The sequence below is a fragment of the Opisthocomus hoazin genome, chromosome 7, assembly GCF_030867145.1.
Source record: "Opisthocomus hoazin isolate bOpiHoa1 chromosome 7, bOpiHoa1.hap1, whole genome shotgun sequence".
Taxonomy (NCBI): Eukaryota; Metazoa; Chordata; class Aves; order Opisthocomiformes; family Opisthocomidae; genus Opisthocomus; species Opisthocomus hoazin.
The window spans coordinates 9,042,427-9,059,454 of NC_134420.1; the positions used below are offsets into that span (position 1 = coordinate 9,042,427).

A 17,028-nucleotide genomic window follows, 5' to 3' on the forward strand; every position below is an offset into this window, starting at 1 on the left:
AAGGGGATGAATATAGTTTAAACTCAAATGCCATCAAGAAGTTTTTTAATTATTACACAGACTCTTCCACGTGTACAATCGATGCCTCTCACCAACTTATTAGTGAGATTCAGTTGAGCAGGAGCCGAAACAAAAAACCCACCTTTGCCAAACTAGAGAAATTAATGGGGGAGCATGGTGTCAGCGCTCTCCGCTGACTCAGCAGGGCTTCTTTTACTGGAGACTGCAGGCAGGCAGTTTACACGTCTAAAGATCTGCAATAGTTATGGGAACATCCTCCCCTCCACTAGGCTTGGCTGAGTGGAATCTGGAAAGCTGTAATCATATCTTTAAACACAGGCTTTGACTTCCAGACTAGACCATGTATTGCATCAGATGCAGTTATTTATTAAATAACACTTGACAGAGTCATTTTAATCACATGAAGGCAGTGCAACTTAGATCACTGTTTTTCTTCAAGCACTAGTATTTAAAACGGCACACTCAACAGCAAAACAGAAAAGCATCAAATCATCTGAAGCGATCTGAAGATATTTCACAACTGAAATTACATTCACAGAAAACTGGAGAAACCAAGTAGTTGGCCAAAACTTTAGAAGCAACCTGACAATCAATCAAATGAAAAAAGGCTTGAAGAACTAGACAAAATGAAGGATAATAGAGTCCTGAATGGCTTGCCTAAGACTATACTAGAAAAAGAACATAGTTGTTGATACGAATTCTGGAGGTTTTGCAGAGCTTTCCTTTGTCTAGACTTGCACTACCAAAGCACTTGCATATAAAAGTAAGGCATTACATCTTTCTGTTCTCAGCTACAGTACAGTGGCATAAGTTTTGCAGCACTTAAGACCGTAAATGTCTTCTGACCCCCTCCTCCAAATACTTCAGTCAAACTCTGATGACTGGATGTAATTCCTGCAATGCCAATCTAACTAAAAGGTTTCTTTACCCCTCTTTTGAAGAATATTTCTATTTAAGGAAGTGGAAAACATACATACTGAAGTTAACTGAAGCAAATTTTACATTCTGCAAGAAACCTGTCCCCCTTAAACTCACTATCAGCTTTATCATGACTTAAAACCACAGCAAAATTTCCCTCATTTACTAAGATGGGTCAATATAGCTTGATAACAAATACAGTAAATTAAAAAGAATAAAAAAGAAAAATGCTGCTTGTACAATATGCCCTATTTAATAACGAAGTAAAGACCTCCCCTTCTATATTTCACGATGTTTTGCTATTTAAATGCAGGAATTTAAAAGTGCATAGCTTTACTTACACAACTCTTTCTAGAAGTTAATCAGAATTTTGCCTGAATACAGTCAAAAGTCGCTTTTGTTCTTTGCACTTAGTATTTAATTATAAAGAAAAAAAGATGACCATTCTTGGGGGGAAATGTTCTCTACCAAGCTCATTTCCTTGTTCCAAAAAAGACCTACTTTAAAAAAAAAAAAAAACCACAAAAAGAAGTCTCCAGAATAAATCCACTTCAAAGAATCTGTGATTCATCATCCTCCATATTATCTGATGAGTTTCATGGTAATGAACCAAAATACAACAGAACCCAGAAAAGTCTCAAGTTGTTTCACTAGCAAGTGAAGCTCCAGCACACCACACGACACCTGGTACAAACTGGAACAACCTCACAGCAAGCAAAATGCACTTCCAGCTGAATTTATTCTGGAGAGCTAGAAACGTGGTTTGCTCTTCTCTGCCCAGTATGCTCTGAAAAGCATCGACCTACACCTTGCTCTCAGGGCCAGAAACATGTTACAGGTGGTACCAGGAAGCTGGAGTGACAGCAGACCAATGAGAGTTGCACAGCTCATGTGAATTACTGGCTATAGCTATCTTTTGAGAGAAGTACAACATCAGTACTTCTTAACAGCGTCGCTAGAAGGGCAGCCCCACATCACTTCTGTCGAGGCAGATAAGTACTGCACAACCACCCCGTATTTCAGATCCATGCTACTCAGAAACGTTATATATTAAGACAGTATAGAATTCAGGCACCTGTGGATCTTACAGGTAAAAAGGAATTGTATAAACATTGTGTTATGTTGACTGGAGTAGGTAGATATTGTTGATTGTGCCAAACAGAACGGTAACAACAGACTCATTAAGAGAAAATGTAAACCTCTCATGTCCACAGCTACCAGGCTATAACTAACAATTTTTTATTATGAAATTACAAACAACTGCTATATGTCTCTAAAAATAAGTTTCAAGCTGATTGCAGCTGATTTCCTGTTGGACTCTGGATGACACATACTTGTTACACTGAAAACATTTCATTTCTCTGACGTCTCTGAGTAACTCTGAATTGGGAGGTATAGATTTGCAAATTAATCAAGGAAACACAGGGCTCAGAGTGAGCTTTACCTACTTCTAGAGCTGTCATGGTGTAAAACTAGCCACAAGGATAGAACATGAGTGAAGAGGTCTCAGATTTTATTCTCAGGTCTCTTAAAATAACTTCTTAACCCCCAACACATGGATTTCACCAGTCCCAGTTTATAAATGTCGCACAACAGATTTCTTTTTATATGCTCAGGCTTATCAAATGTTCACGATACTGATGAAAAATTCTTAGTTCTTACATAAAGCTTTTTATTACTACTCAAGAAAGTTAATTTCAAATTCAGGCGCGCATATATATATATATATATACACACACACATATATAAATACACACACATTCCCCTAGGTTTTACACAGTTTGAACCTAACAAGATAACTTCAGAGGACTGGAGTGGTTGTTTTTAACATTAAGGTCAACCTTTAGATATCTAATGTTCATTCCACAGAATAGCTGCATTCCTGAAAGTTTCCATGTAGTTTTAAGCAGAAACTTCTAGTTAACAAGTGAACGGTTGTAGTAAGAGTAAACCCAGTCAAAAAAAAAAACAAACAACTCTCTAGTTTATTAAAAAAGCTCCACAGAATATTTATCTTACAATTGCTCTAGCTTAAGCACCAGTAAAATATAATTCTGTTTACTCAGAAAACTATTTATTGGTACATTTTTAAAACAATGTCACATTGTTGATCACAAGAAGGTAAATGGCTGAATGTTTTCCCACATCACACAATTAATTTTAACACAAAGTGCTGTCAGCAGCCAACTCCACCAGATACAGCATAAGACCATCAAGCACAATAAAAACAAATTATTTAAGACACAGGCCTCTTGAAAACTTAATAGATCTGTTCTATAAACATCCTTATTGCAGAACTCACGGCATAAAACCTGTCATAATTACTTCCAGGTACTACCCACTATCATATAGTAGGTAGCTAAAAATTTTATATTGAAATAGACATTGTATTTATAGCAAACATGGACATTGATTAAGAAATGTTACACGTCCATATGTATCACATAGAAAACAATTTATTTATTTTACAAGAGCTGTATAGTTTATCCCCTGCAGCAAATAAAATGCAAAATGTAATTATTATTATCTTCTGTTCCCTTCTCCTTACGTAGCCTATGCCTTCATCATTTGATTTTTTGTTTGTTTGTTTGTTTATAAAATTAATCAGAGCTAGCAGGGTGGAAATCACTTTGAGCCTCATGAATGACATCCAAGAGATGGGAAGGGATTAGTTCTCAGTTGCTGCCAGTTATAGCGCCAGGTGGCTTTTTCTGCAGTGAAGGTGTTACCGATAATCCCATTACACTGGTACTAAATCTTGCAGACATCAAAATTATCACCAAGGTTCCTTTTCATCCCATCCTTTCCAAATGACTGGAAGTCGCTTCACCTGAAAGAAGTCAAATCCACATGCAGCTGCTGTTTTAGCAGCCAGCAGACTCCCTGAGAATGCCAATCGCGATCCAATTTCGCTGTGCTGGTGGCCCCCTATTCCCTGTCCAATAATACATCTGTTAAAAAATCCTACAGCTACAAATCAAGTTTAATCCTACCAGGGACCTCATGTTGGTCTTGTCTTCCAAAAAGGCAGCAGGTTTTGCTGTCTATCTCTGCTAGTGTCTGGGGAATACTCTTTAAATCCCAGCCCTACTTAGAAGAATAAGCTAAGGATCACAAAACATGACCTCAAAAACCCTGATATGACTATATTCTGACCCAGAGGCATTCATTCTAGGTGAAGATTAGAACTTTGCATAATAAGATTACACAGCAAGTGAATGATATCAAGGGACTATCCATATGCAGCCGCCTGGTTTTCTATAGACAGCCTGTGCTCTGCAATATGCAGTGCAGACGAAACAGAGCTTGGTCTTTCTAGCTGAAATAAAATAGATTCACATAAATTAGTTGGCCATTTCCAGATTCCTAAATCCCCTATTACATCTTTTATTGACAGCTCCTGTGAGGATAGTACAAATAGTATTCTCTTTGTATCTTTGCTTCTGCAACAATCACACTCTGAGGGAAATGTACATAGGTTGTCTAGAAATTAACATCTTGTTTGCTGTAATCTTGGATTACAATTAACTTGTACATAATAAAATTAGGAAATCAATGAGCAGATTTATCATTTCCAGATAACCAATGGCATTGTGTAAGACAGTTTAACAAATGGTGCCAAAGTCTTAAATACAGGAAAATCAAAGTCACAGCAAATGAAAGTGTGGCTAAACAAATTACTGGACTTGATATTAAATAGATTTTTCAACATAATAAAGAATTTCTAGACACATTTGCTTTATAGAATGCTTCCTAATTCTGAATTTTCACTGAATACCTAGTGATAGCTTATCAGTTTTTCCTTAGGTAACAGCAACTCCTAACATTCTCTGCTTCTAACCAGACACCCTTCCTCACACAAGGTAATTCCGTAACTTGCACCATCTCTTTCCCAAAGAGATACTCTGAGATTATTACTTTAAAAAAAGACAAAAACCTAAAACAAAGAAAAAAACTGCACACTGACTAGGCTATTTAAATATTTTGTTCAAGTTGTTATTTATATTAAGCTATTTTTTCAAAACTTCTGCATGAAATTGATGTTACATGTGCTAGAATAGTGAAGGTATATCACTTTTATTGGGAAAGATTCTTCCCATATCAGACACACAACTTAATAAATACAAAATTTTTTAAATATTCTAATTATAATCTGAGGATGCCAAACATCTAAAGCAAAACAAGGGACAATTTTCACAGGGTCTTTCCATGCAGGGGGTCAGGCAGAACTTGATTTTTATTTCTAGCTGTTGGTTTTCTCCAGAAGAAACATGGGATTCAGTCTGGCAAATCTGAAGAAGCTTGGTGATATTCTGGAAGAGAAGCTTATTTTTCCACATTATCGCTACTAGGCACTGACAGTTTGTCTCCAGCAAGTGCTCCTTCATCTCCTGATCTCAAGCTGACAAGATGCTCAATCCTGTAAACACAAGCTCACATAATGCAATCCTCTGGTGTTAAACATCTAGAGACTACCTACATAAGAATGAGCAATTTTCCAAAACAGATTTCAAGTAGTTCTCACTGGTTCTATTTACCTTTGGGAAACAACTCCTAACAGTCCTACAATCCTGCATAAAACGTTGTATTAATGGTCAGATGCATTCCAGGGCTTCTATCTTCCTCTGCAGCTCTACGCACTCATCTTTGCTGAACAGTGAAAACCAAATAGCTGAGCAAAGGCATGGTCATACATGGCAAGTTTGACCCGCTGAGGGCCGCTGAAATATTCACTTAACAGTTTCCTGTAATGATGTCAAAGTTAGGACAAACACTAAAGGTCTGACAGACAGCACAGCCGCTTTCCTGCTGACAAGGGTCAAATAAACACATGTAGCTTAAAATGTAGTTATCTTGAATTTTAAAAAAATTCACTTTCTTAAGACATAGACATGTAAACATATAAAATTAAGTTTAATTAACTAAGACAAAGAGTTACAAGTCTGATTTTCGCATCAGGCACTTAAAATCTATGACCCTGAAGAAACTAAAGTTGTCCATGGCTCATACATCTGCACTTTGCACTGCTAATGCACTTTCTAGAAGTACGCGGGTATTTTTGGAAATATTACTCAAAGCAGTAAATAGAAGAGGGGTAAATAATTCCCCTAGGCCCTGACAAGTAAAAAAGCGGTTTACTTAAAATTTTTGTCATTACAAAGAGGATTGTTTGCTGGCAAAAAAACCAAAACCAACAAAATCATCCCAAACCAAAAAAAACCACCAAAAAAACCCTCCACGTAAAACAATGCAGCCTATTTATATGCGTCATCAGCAAGACTGAAGACTCAGATTAGAATGCAATCATTCAAGAGTAGTCCATAGTGGTTTACGAACACAGAAATCACACAGTATGAGATCTTAACACAAATAGTAAATCAAAGCTATTACTAAACATTTGGAAAAAAAAACAACCAAAAACAAAACCAAGCATCATCTTCTAATAACATATCTTAAGCATATTCTGCATTAAAATATGTGTTAAAAAACAAGGGAAAGGAAACACACAGACGAAAGTGAGCTCAGTATTCACATTTTCAAGTTACCTGAACAGAATAAAAACGCAAATCAGGTGCTTGTCACTGCTATTATTCTACAAAACTTTTGGTAGCTTTCCCAAATTGTTTTTAGTTATGAAGTTCTAAATACACACATGTACATGGGTTCGACTACTTATGTTTTCATAGCACAAACTGTATTTCATGTGATTTTATGCAGTAAATATGAATTGTAATCAGTACTTTTTCTCATTGCTCGATAAAATTTTATTTACTTATTTCTGAGCTGGTTTATGTATAAAACACAAGTTCTGTAAGTTCTTCTCCACTTACAGATACAAGTATTAAAAAAGTTCCAAACATCAATAGATGATTGCAATGATACTCAGTCTAAGTTAATCCCCAGACATCCAAATCCATGAATAAAAATTCATCAGTTTTAAATACACTGAGCCTATTAAGCAAGAACAAAAGCATATGCACAAAAGAGCTTTTAATATATTTCAAAGCCCACAAGAGCCATGGTCTCATTAAAATTATAAATTACACAAACATGGAATAAAGATTCAAACTGCAGTGCAGCTAAGCAGATTACAGAAAACCCCGCGTTCCATATGATAACACACCATGGCCCTCCCAGATGGGGGCTTGGAACAAAAAGGCCATCACTGCAGCTAGGGAAAACCTCCTTGTGATCTCTGGTTTCTGTTCAGCAGATGACAGCCAAATAATATGTTGATTATTCTGTTTGTGCTGCTAAGCTTGTAAGATGGAATAAAAGCGATATGATCTATTGTGAACTCAATGCTAATGTGTTGCTCCACTCATAAATAATACACTGAATATATTCTGAAACTATCTTTTTATCCGAGTTCCAGGTTTTAAATGCATGAACTAAAATAAAAAGCCAACATAAACTATTATTTAATTTAATGGTTTAAAGTAAAAAATACAGCTGACAACAAAAATCGATTACTCATTGAATCAAATAAGTAAGTAAAGGTGCCTTTCTCAAATTTAGCAAATGATTATATGCTCAGGTGCAGAGTACCTGCAAGATGCTGAGCACACTCCAGCCCCACAAACTGCATTATCACCGATACTGAACAGATTACGAAAAAGGGCCTACATGCCTTATTTTACCATAGCTAACCACTCCAAATTTCAAACGAGGACACAAGTACTTGTAAAACAGAAAGACAGTACAGAAAGAATCATGGTATAACTTCACTAATACCACAACTCCCTGACGGAACTGCCTTCTTAAAATCTGTTTTAAAGTATTTATTAAGTGACCAGATTTTATTTCACCTGAGTTTACTAACTGGGCTTGTTCCAAAAGCACACAATTTGGCTTGCCCTTTCTTTCATAATACACTGCCTTTTTAAAATGAAAAATGGTGACTGGACATACAGCTCCTTTCACAAATATTGTGTACATGCCAAGAAGACTGATGATCTTCTTACAATTTAATGTTTGTGAATTTTAGGTCTTTTATGCCAGAAATATTTTAAAAATCTATTAAAAAAACACAGCTATAGCTTGGCAATAGCATGAGAACTTCATGACCAAACAGTGCTTCACACTTCTTGGACTAATGGAAGCACAGCTGATAAAGAGAAAAGGTGGAAACATGCAGCTCCAAGAGTGTGCAACAGCTTTCTCTGAAACATAAAAATGTATTTAAAGGAAGCTCAGTTACCTTTCTTCCTTTGCTAGGGATGCAGAGACAGGTCTAATTCACAGAAATAATGAAAATATGGCAACCAAAGAGATACCAGAATGAAGTACGTGTAAGTGTTAAGACTAAAAATTCAGATAAACTACTTGCTCCAGAATGCACTGCAATGAAACAACACATATGTATTATTTTCATACACAAACAAGATAGGACCTTGAAACAATTAGTGGAGCTCACATTTACACTAGGAACGACAACCTTAAGTCTGTCCCAGTCATAATACAATAATACAATACACTAATAATACTACTGTATAATCTCAGTTCCAGCAGTTATTCTAGAGTTACCACTTATAGTATTGTTGTTTCTATGACCCTGATGATATTTAAGTTTCCCTCAATCTGTTTCGGTTTCTACAACTTTAAATATTAATTTGTTTTTATTCATCTTACATACATAAAATGAAAAATAGTGCCTCGGGGGAAAAAAAAAATCATAGCAGCCATGCAACTCAAGCACCTTCTTATACACATTTATATGTCTATAACCAAAACTTTTTCACATTGTTATGAAATTCATATAATACAAAGGTTTCAACAACAAAACAAACTTTTCCAGCCACCATCACAGCACTAACATCTATGCTAGCAAAAGCTAACTCAGGTCAACACAAACTTCAATGTATTACTGGGTAGAAAATAACTTGGCTTGCGTAGATAGTAACCTGAGAATCACAAAGGTGATTCGCAAACACTGAAGCACAAGGGAGCTAGCTTGCTTAGGTAGCCCTGCTCCTAGATACATGCTCCTGAAATGGGATTTCAGCAAATACAGCAGTTTTGTCATGGAATTGGCAGGCTCAGTATAAGAGACACAAAAAGCTGAATCAATTGAGATAAAGAATAATGAAACTTTGCTAAAATACAGCTTGGCTACAAAGAAAGCCAGATATTCAGTGTATTCTGCTTTTTTTTCCATCATAATATTATTCCAAATTTGAAACATCATAACTTTTCTTAAGTAGCCAGTAGTGGATCTGACTTTTTATATCTAAAGTGAGTTTGACTAGATTACTTGCTTGTGTTTTACCTAACTTTAACTCACACTAAAAATCTAAATTTTAATTCTTGCCTACTTAAAGTCCAAAACACCTATTTTCTTCATCTACTTCTCAATGACCTAATTAGTTTACCATTCTAAACAAGTTCTTACAACAGTCACATCTTTTGAAAAGCGAGCAAGACTTCTGTGTCTGTGCTCAGAAAAGGTATAGTAACACAGCTCTACAGAATTATTTACAGTAGCATACCTTGATTCATACCCCACTCTAAGGATAGTCAAGATGCTGTGAAACTAGATGGAAGTCCATTGAATACATCTGCATGTTCCTATGGCTCTGCAGTATCTTGTCCTCAGTGAAACCTGAGGGTTGCACACTTCTGTGAAGCCTCTGACCAACATCACTACTTGGGAAAGCCAGAACTAGTGTCATCCTGACCTGAGCAAGTAACTGTATCCCTAGTCACAACGCTAAATAAATTAGTACATCTAGCACCTTGCAACACACGATACCCATTTCAGTTCAACCACCACTCTTTGGCACATCTTTACCAGACTAAAGATGGAGCAAAAAAAAGAAATAAATAATGAAAGGAGTAAATCTAAGATAGAACAAGAAATAAAGGGGGGAAAACTGCTTGTTAGACGATACCGCACTATGTGAAGTTATTTCCACACTTCGTGGTGGCTGAATAACCAAGCTAGCATTCACCTAGATGTCTGGAATATCTACGGAAGCCACCATGACCGGAACACATCATTGGCCGGTACACTGGAAAGCTGAGGTTACAACTTTGTGGGACTCACCAAGAAGTTACATCCTCATATGTAAGCACATTGGCAAAGACTCCCATCTTTGCGATCATCTAGGTTTTGAGTTTGATGAACTGACAGTTAACTGAAAATAATTCTACCCCAGAGTAGGAACCTCCTGAATCTCACCTAGCATGCCTGTCGTTACTGCAACAGATACCAGAGCCAGTTGCTGAAAGCTAATCCGAGAAACAACATCAGCAATACATATTCTACACTTCAGCACAGTAGTCAGAAGCTACCTGCAAGCATAAGAATAGTTAACAATAACATTTTCTTTATATAAGAGGGTAGGTCAGGCAGCTGGGTCTGTGCAACTAGAAGACTTATGACCCAGATTTTGTTTACTTTTAACTTCAAAAACTACTGCAGAAGTACTTCGCGTTGAAACATTACTGTTTGGTTTTGGCTAACATTAGAAGAGATGGAAAATTCACCATTATGAAAATGCCTTAAAAATATTTCAGCAAGCAGAGATGAGCTACAATTTTAAAAGAATTCTGAAGGTGACTGGTTAAATCTTTTCCGGCCACAGGTAGGCCTCAGGTGCTTTGCCAAAGCATTTCACAGGTTTCAGGTCCACAGTATTGCAAAAATGATGGACAAAAAATAGCTAAATCAAAGAAGAAGCACCTTCTATAAAATTCTACAATGTAGGTGAAGAGCAAACATTGCCTGTATTCCAGCACCTGCTGATACTGTAGATTTGTAATAGAAATAACATCTGGAATTAGTTATTTGGAACAATGTTTTTGAAGACGAAAAGTCCTAAGAACTTAGCAGAAAACATAACTCTCTTCCGAAATCCAAAATGTGCCAATTCTTAATTTTTGTAATACCAGCATATCAGCAAAAAATGCTCCAGCAACTATAACTTAATTCCAACGATACATATATTTCTTACAGATACTCAGTGAATCTTAGGCTCTAAAAGGACATCTAACAAGTTATTTTGTACTTTTGCGTAAAGTGCAGTAACATAAAATATATTTAAAAAAAGTAACAGCTATTAACCTTTCCTTTCCATAAATCATAATTACCCACATTATTTACCTGGCTTTAGAAACACCTATTTAATGAAATACGTGCAATCAGATACAAATGGAAAGCAAATATGAAGACTCAAAATATCACCGCATTTAAACTATGTTTTTCCTGTTGAAACACAAAGATTACTCTGCACCTCTTCCACTGGCATGCTGAAGTGACAAACTGTTTTATTCTTTGAAGGCAGACATCTGTGTTCAATATGAAATAGATTTCTGGATGTTAAGTATCTGAAAAGGCTAGAATCAACCTGTCTTAATTTTTAGGTTTTAATCCCAAAGTAAACTTTATATAGACAAGGAACCCAGTATGGAAAACATTACAGAATATCAAAAGCCATAATACAAATAATACTCCTTTTCTAGGCGCTGGGTTGTTGGGAGTTTTTCCCATTGCTTTTAGTCCTATCTTACAAGTATTTTTAAATTAATATGATTTTTTAAAAAAGAGGATTCCTCTTTTTATGATAAATTCAAAGAAAATAATATCTATGAAATATATCACTAATCTGTATGATGCTTAAGATAGTACATTCAACTTACAACTCATTTTCAATATTACTATTCTGCAAGTTTCAGTAATACTATACTGTACGTTTTTACAATCTGAAATTACAAAAACATGACATAACTTTTTTTATGATTTATTAAACCATTGTCATCAGCACATACCAGTAACTCATGTCTCCTACTGTATTTCTGTTTTAAAAGAGCTGTTTAAATCTGACACAGGTTTAAATTTTTATCACTGTTGTTCAGTATATCCACAGGGATGCACAGAAGTAACATATAGAGGCCTTCTCAAGAAGATCATATCATGTTTTATATAATATCATACAACTGGTATGTCTTCAACCCTCCCACTAATCCTCGCGTTTTTCACTGACTGATTGGCTAAGTAGTCTCTAAGCTTTTCTCATACTGAAAAAAACCCCAGGTCTTTCAGTGTCAGAACTTCCAGGATTAAACATTCTTTCCAGTTGTTGGCTCATGGCCTGAAGATCCTGCACTTTCAAATTTATCCCTTTCTAGCCAGTTCAAAGATCAGGAAAATGAAGCCATCTTCTTTGCAGCCATAATCCATGACCCATGCTGTTAAGATACTTAAGAACATCTCAAAAGCAAACTACCTTGTTTCAGCTCCCAGCATGGGTCTCGGCAGGGCGCTGGATCACATGACTGCCAGCCCTACCTAGTCAGGTGACTCAATAGCTAATCTGATTTGGTGACTATAAAACTTTAATCAGTACAGTCTAATACCATCGCATTCCTGAACTGATGAGGGAAGCAGCTTGGCGATGTAACAGCAAACGCTAATAAGATTATGAATTAGAACTGCCACTAGGATGTAGTTTTCTAGTTCTCTATCCCATGCATAAACCCACAGAAAAATATTACCGAAAACTGATCAGGCAGACATACACTTTTGAAACAAAACACACTGATGTGGTTTATTCCCAAATGGATAGCATTTTGCTCAGTGCCACAGAAGGACAAGAGCATACACTGAATCTTACAAGGCATAATTAAAATGTAGCAAAAACATTCATTTGAAATCAAGGAAAATAAAATATGTCCATCAATAACATTGTCTTGTCAAGAAACACAGGTCAAACAATGCAGCCTCAGCTTACATTAACTGCAGGTCCAAAGAGTTTACACCCGCAACCCACGCAACCTGTGCATGGTAAACAAAGAACAGAGGCAATGACAGCCACAACAGGTGTGCTGCTTCTCATCAAGCACAAAATATCTAAAGCACACCATAAGAAGTGCTGCTATTTTGGGGACACTAGGATTTTCACCAAATCTGTAGGCTACAGCTTTTGAAGAGAAACGACGAACATAGTTGCAGATCAAATTCCAAGCATACCTTTTCCCAAGTGTTTTGATTGCTCTCTCACTCACCCATTGTATTCCCTCCATTTTTTCCTTAGGGAATTCTCACCCAAAATTCTCTTAATCCATTTTAGAATCTGCATTTGGCATAGAAAGCAGCTGGATAGCAAGCTTACAAGAAATGGAAAATGGAAAGCTTGACTTCTTCATACTAGAGTTCAGATTTGCAGCTAAAATGGACGTACACATTTGATCAGGTCTACATGATAACAAGCAAGCAGCAAGAAAGAAAAGCTGATTATTCTAAGACATCCCAGTCTAGACACGAAGGTTTAAACTTCTCCATTTTACAATAAGCTGAGCGTGACTACAGCTGCCATAGCTCAGCTGACAAGAAATAACTTGCTGAGACATTTCCTGATCACTTGCAGTCGTCTCCATGTTCTTTAGTTTCTCTGCATTGCAATTCCATCCCTAGAGCAGGAATAGCAGGACTTATCCACCTACCAATGTGCATTTGAGGATGAGGGGGTTTTATACAGTAATATCCAGAACTACAATTCCCACGATCTTGCTTTCTGTCAGACAGCCCCTAGTGAGATCTTTTACAACAGCTGGAAATTTACCTTTTGGAAAGTGGACACGTGAATGTGAGCAAACGTTTAGTATCATTCAAAGAGAGTAAAAAACCTATTATTCTTCCTGAAAATGAAATATCATTGACTTCTAAATATCAAAAAAATCCGTAAGGTTAGTTTCTTCTCTAATGAAAATGAAATGAAATGCAGGTGAAGTCAGATGTTGTAAGTGGCATTTCCATAAGCACATACTCACTTGTAAAGCTTTATTGTATTAAATAGTTCACATTTTCTTAATAATTAAATCTTTGAAAAAGATCTTATTTCCACTTGCTTTCTAAATCAGGAGGACTTTAACTGTACCCACCATCTTAAGATGTGACAGAGGGAAAACAAACATCAAACAGAACTACTGCAACACTTTTTAACATTCAGTTCTTCTACTGAAAAACTACTTCTACTTCTCCATATTTTTTTGTAATATCTGAAATGGTCTCTCCTGTTATAAGTTACACTGTAAGAGACACTTCCTCTATATTTCAAAGAATGTCAACTCAAAAAAACTGTAACAAAAATATAATTTTATTTAAAAATACATGAAATTCTGAAATAGCTGTGAGGTTCACCATCAGTAAGAGGTGGGAGGGTCCGTTGCCCCCTCCCCACTGTGTGTATATGTCCTCTTCCTTACTGCATCAACTAAGCAGTATGACACAAAATTAAACTATTAAGAAAGTTGATAGATAGTTCCAAGTCAGGTTAGTGAGCTGAATCAGCTCAAGAAAGGATGTGAGAAGCACCAGGCCTTTGTTGGACTAGAAGCAGAGAAGGAAAAGGAAATGAGATGCCCTCTTTTAGCAATGTTGACGTCTTGTATCAGCTCAGGAAAAGCTGAGATTTCCAGTGAACTTGCACTTTATGCAAGAAATTCTAAAAACGTTTGGACCACAGCACAGGTATTCCCAACTGCAAAATACTTTCACTATGTGGGCTCCAAAATGAAAGAGAAAAAAAAATGAATTATTTAGCCTCTGGTTTCCACCCTGTAGGAAAATGAGGTAAGAAAAAGGAATAAAGTGTAAAAACTACCTGTCACAAAAGTAGTAATGAGAAATTGAAGAACAAAAAAGAGGCCCTGAATGTATGTTTACACCTATCCTGTAAAGTTAATGTAACCTTTATTAGCTTGTTTGTCAATAAAATATACAAAGAAATACTATGTCTCACTGAATTAACAAAAGGAAGTGTAGTGATGGAATGGGGAAAAAATAATCACCAAGACAAAGTGCATGTAGTATATCTCTTATGAGGACAGGCTGAGAGAGTTGGGCTTGTTCAGCCTGGAGAAGAGAAGGCTGTCGGAGACCTGATTGCAGCATTTCAGTACTTAAAGGGAGCCTATAGGAAAGATGGGGACAATCTTTTTGGTAGAGACAGCAGTGACAGGACGAGGGGTAATGGTTTTAAACTAAAACAGGGTAGGTTTAGGCTGGATGTAAGGAAGAAATTCTTTACAATGAGGGTTGTGAAACACTGGAACGGGTTGCCCAGAGAGGTAGTGGAGGCCCCATCCCTGGAAACATTCAAGGCCAGGTTGGACAGGGCTCTGAGCAACCTGATCTAGTTAGCGGTGTCCCTGCTCGCTGCGGGGGGGTTGGACTAGATGACCTCTAGGGGTCCCTTCCAAGCCAAAACTTTCTATGATTCTATATAATTTGGTTCTTTTTCTGATAGGCAAGTGGTGACTTACCAAAGATACCCTCTTTGGGTTACAAGCATTCTACTAAAAAGTTCTCTAACAGATATACTGCAAATTTTAGTGTTGCACACATCTGCAAGCACTCATACCTGAAATATTTAGGTATCTGGACTCCAGAATGACAATAGAGTAAGAAATGGAAGAGATTACATGATGTTTTAAAAGTGGAGAACTCCAAGTTTCAGCCTCCTCACTCAACTACACAGAATCTACACTGCAGGATCCCACTCACAACAAGTGATTCTTGAACTCTTAAAAGAACTGTGAATTATGCTTTGACTTTGTTAAGTCTTTCCTGTTCCATATAAACACAAATCATTAGTCAAATCCTACAGAAGTGACATTTAATAGGTGTATTTCTTTCTTGCCATGTTTTTAAATGTGTCCTTTGATTTTTCCTCTAAAGACAAAAACTTCTAACTCTAACTGAACAATAATCTACATCTGAAATTAATTTTTTATTATTCAATATTTCACAGTTTAGCAGCAAATATAAAACATTAAGACAACCTCTTGACACTCCTGATAAAGATCTTCAACTGCCCACTCCTTAACATGTAAAGAAGCTTGGCCAGCAGCAAAATGAATGCTACTTCACCAGCTACAAAGAAATAATACTGAAACTTCATACTCCTGAGTATGAATTTGATACGAAGGAAAAACTTTGAGGTTCACTATTGTTAATATTGTTGCTCTTTCATGCTGTTCATGCTCAGTACGAGGATTATTTTTTTCCTTGATTAAAAAAAATGACAGGCTCAACAACCATAGGTGTTCAAAAACCATGGTTTATAACAATAACAAAAATAATTCACTGAAATTAAAGATTGAGAGTGGGAAATTATAACACTAGAGCCTCATCAGTACGTCCCACTGTGCAAATGTCTTGGAGCAGCTTGTGATGTATCTGAAACACCAACAGATTAAAAACAAATACAAATAGTTGCAATAGCGTCTATTCTATATGCTCACAGGAATTTCTCTTAAATTCAGAGTACTATAAAGTACTGATTTACAAAGAAAGCATATTAAAATTTTTCATTAAGATAAAAAGCATTTTAATGTCTTTGTATAACAAGAACAGAAAAAGAAATACCACATTCAGATATCTCATCAGTTGTTAAATACACTCAGTTTAGCACAGTTGTTTGCTGCCATGTACAAGGCCACAGGCTGGTGTCCATAAATTGCTAATACAGAGTGAAGGACACTATAATCTCCCAAAATACACAAAATAATTTTCTATGGTATCAGCAACGGACTCAACAACAAATGATAACAAAGCACAGAAATTATATTTCTCACGTAAAGCAACTTTTTCTGCTATAGCTCTTAGCTTATGGCACGGTCCAGAGCCACCGTATGGAGGCAAGATCTTGCTTCCAAGTTAGAGGTCTTAAATCATAGATTTATTACAGATCCGCGGCTACTTACGAACAAGAGAGGGACTCCAAGCACACTTATACCATGTTACACAATTACTTAAATACCGTTAGTAAAAGAAAAGAGAACGTTTTACAAATACATTTTCCTCCCTATTCAGGTCCAGGCTCGCACACAGGTAAGGTTTTTTTGAAGAGGACGATGCCGGTGGTGCGGCAGAGACGGGCGAGGTAACTCAAAGGGCACAGGCCAGGCGAGCCGCCCCCTCTTCACAACTTATTCTGCTTCAAACCTTACTAACACCTCTGGCACTCCAACGCCCCCCCCCCCAGGAAAGAAAGGGGGTCTTTCCCCTCAGCGGCATGGTCGGCGAGGCCGAGTCACCGGCACTCCCCTACCCACGCCTCCTCACGCCGGCCCCGTGCCAGGGCG

At 36.8% G+C, this 17,028-nt stretch overlaps 1 protein-coding gene across 2 annotated transcripts in view; it reads right to left on the reverse strand.

Annotated features, from left to right (window-relative positions):
• Positions 1–17,028, reverse strand: part of IMMP1L (inner mitochondrial membrane peptidase subunit 1) — a 37,324-nt gene that overhangs the window by 20,132 nt on the left and 164 nt on the right. Inside the window, exon 1 of one of the 2 annotated variants that reach the window (XM_075425235.1) lies at positions 143–306. The exons of the other annotated variant lie outside the window; for it this stretch is intronic. The gene's annotated coding sequence lies outside the window, so the exon portion shown is untranslated. Of the gene's footprint in view, positions 1–142; positions 307–17,028 lie in introns of those variants that run through there. 2 annotated transcript variants of the gene reach the window in all.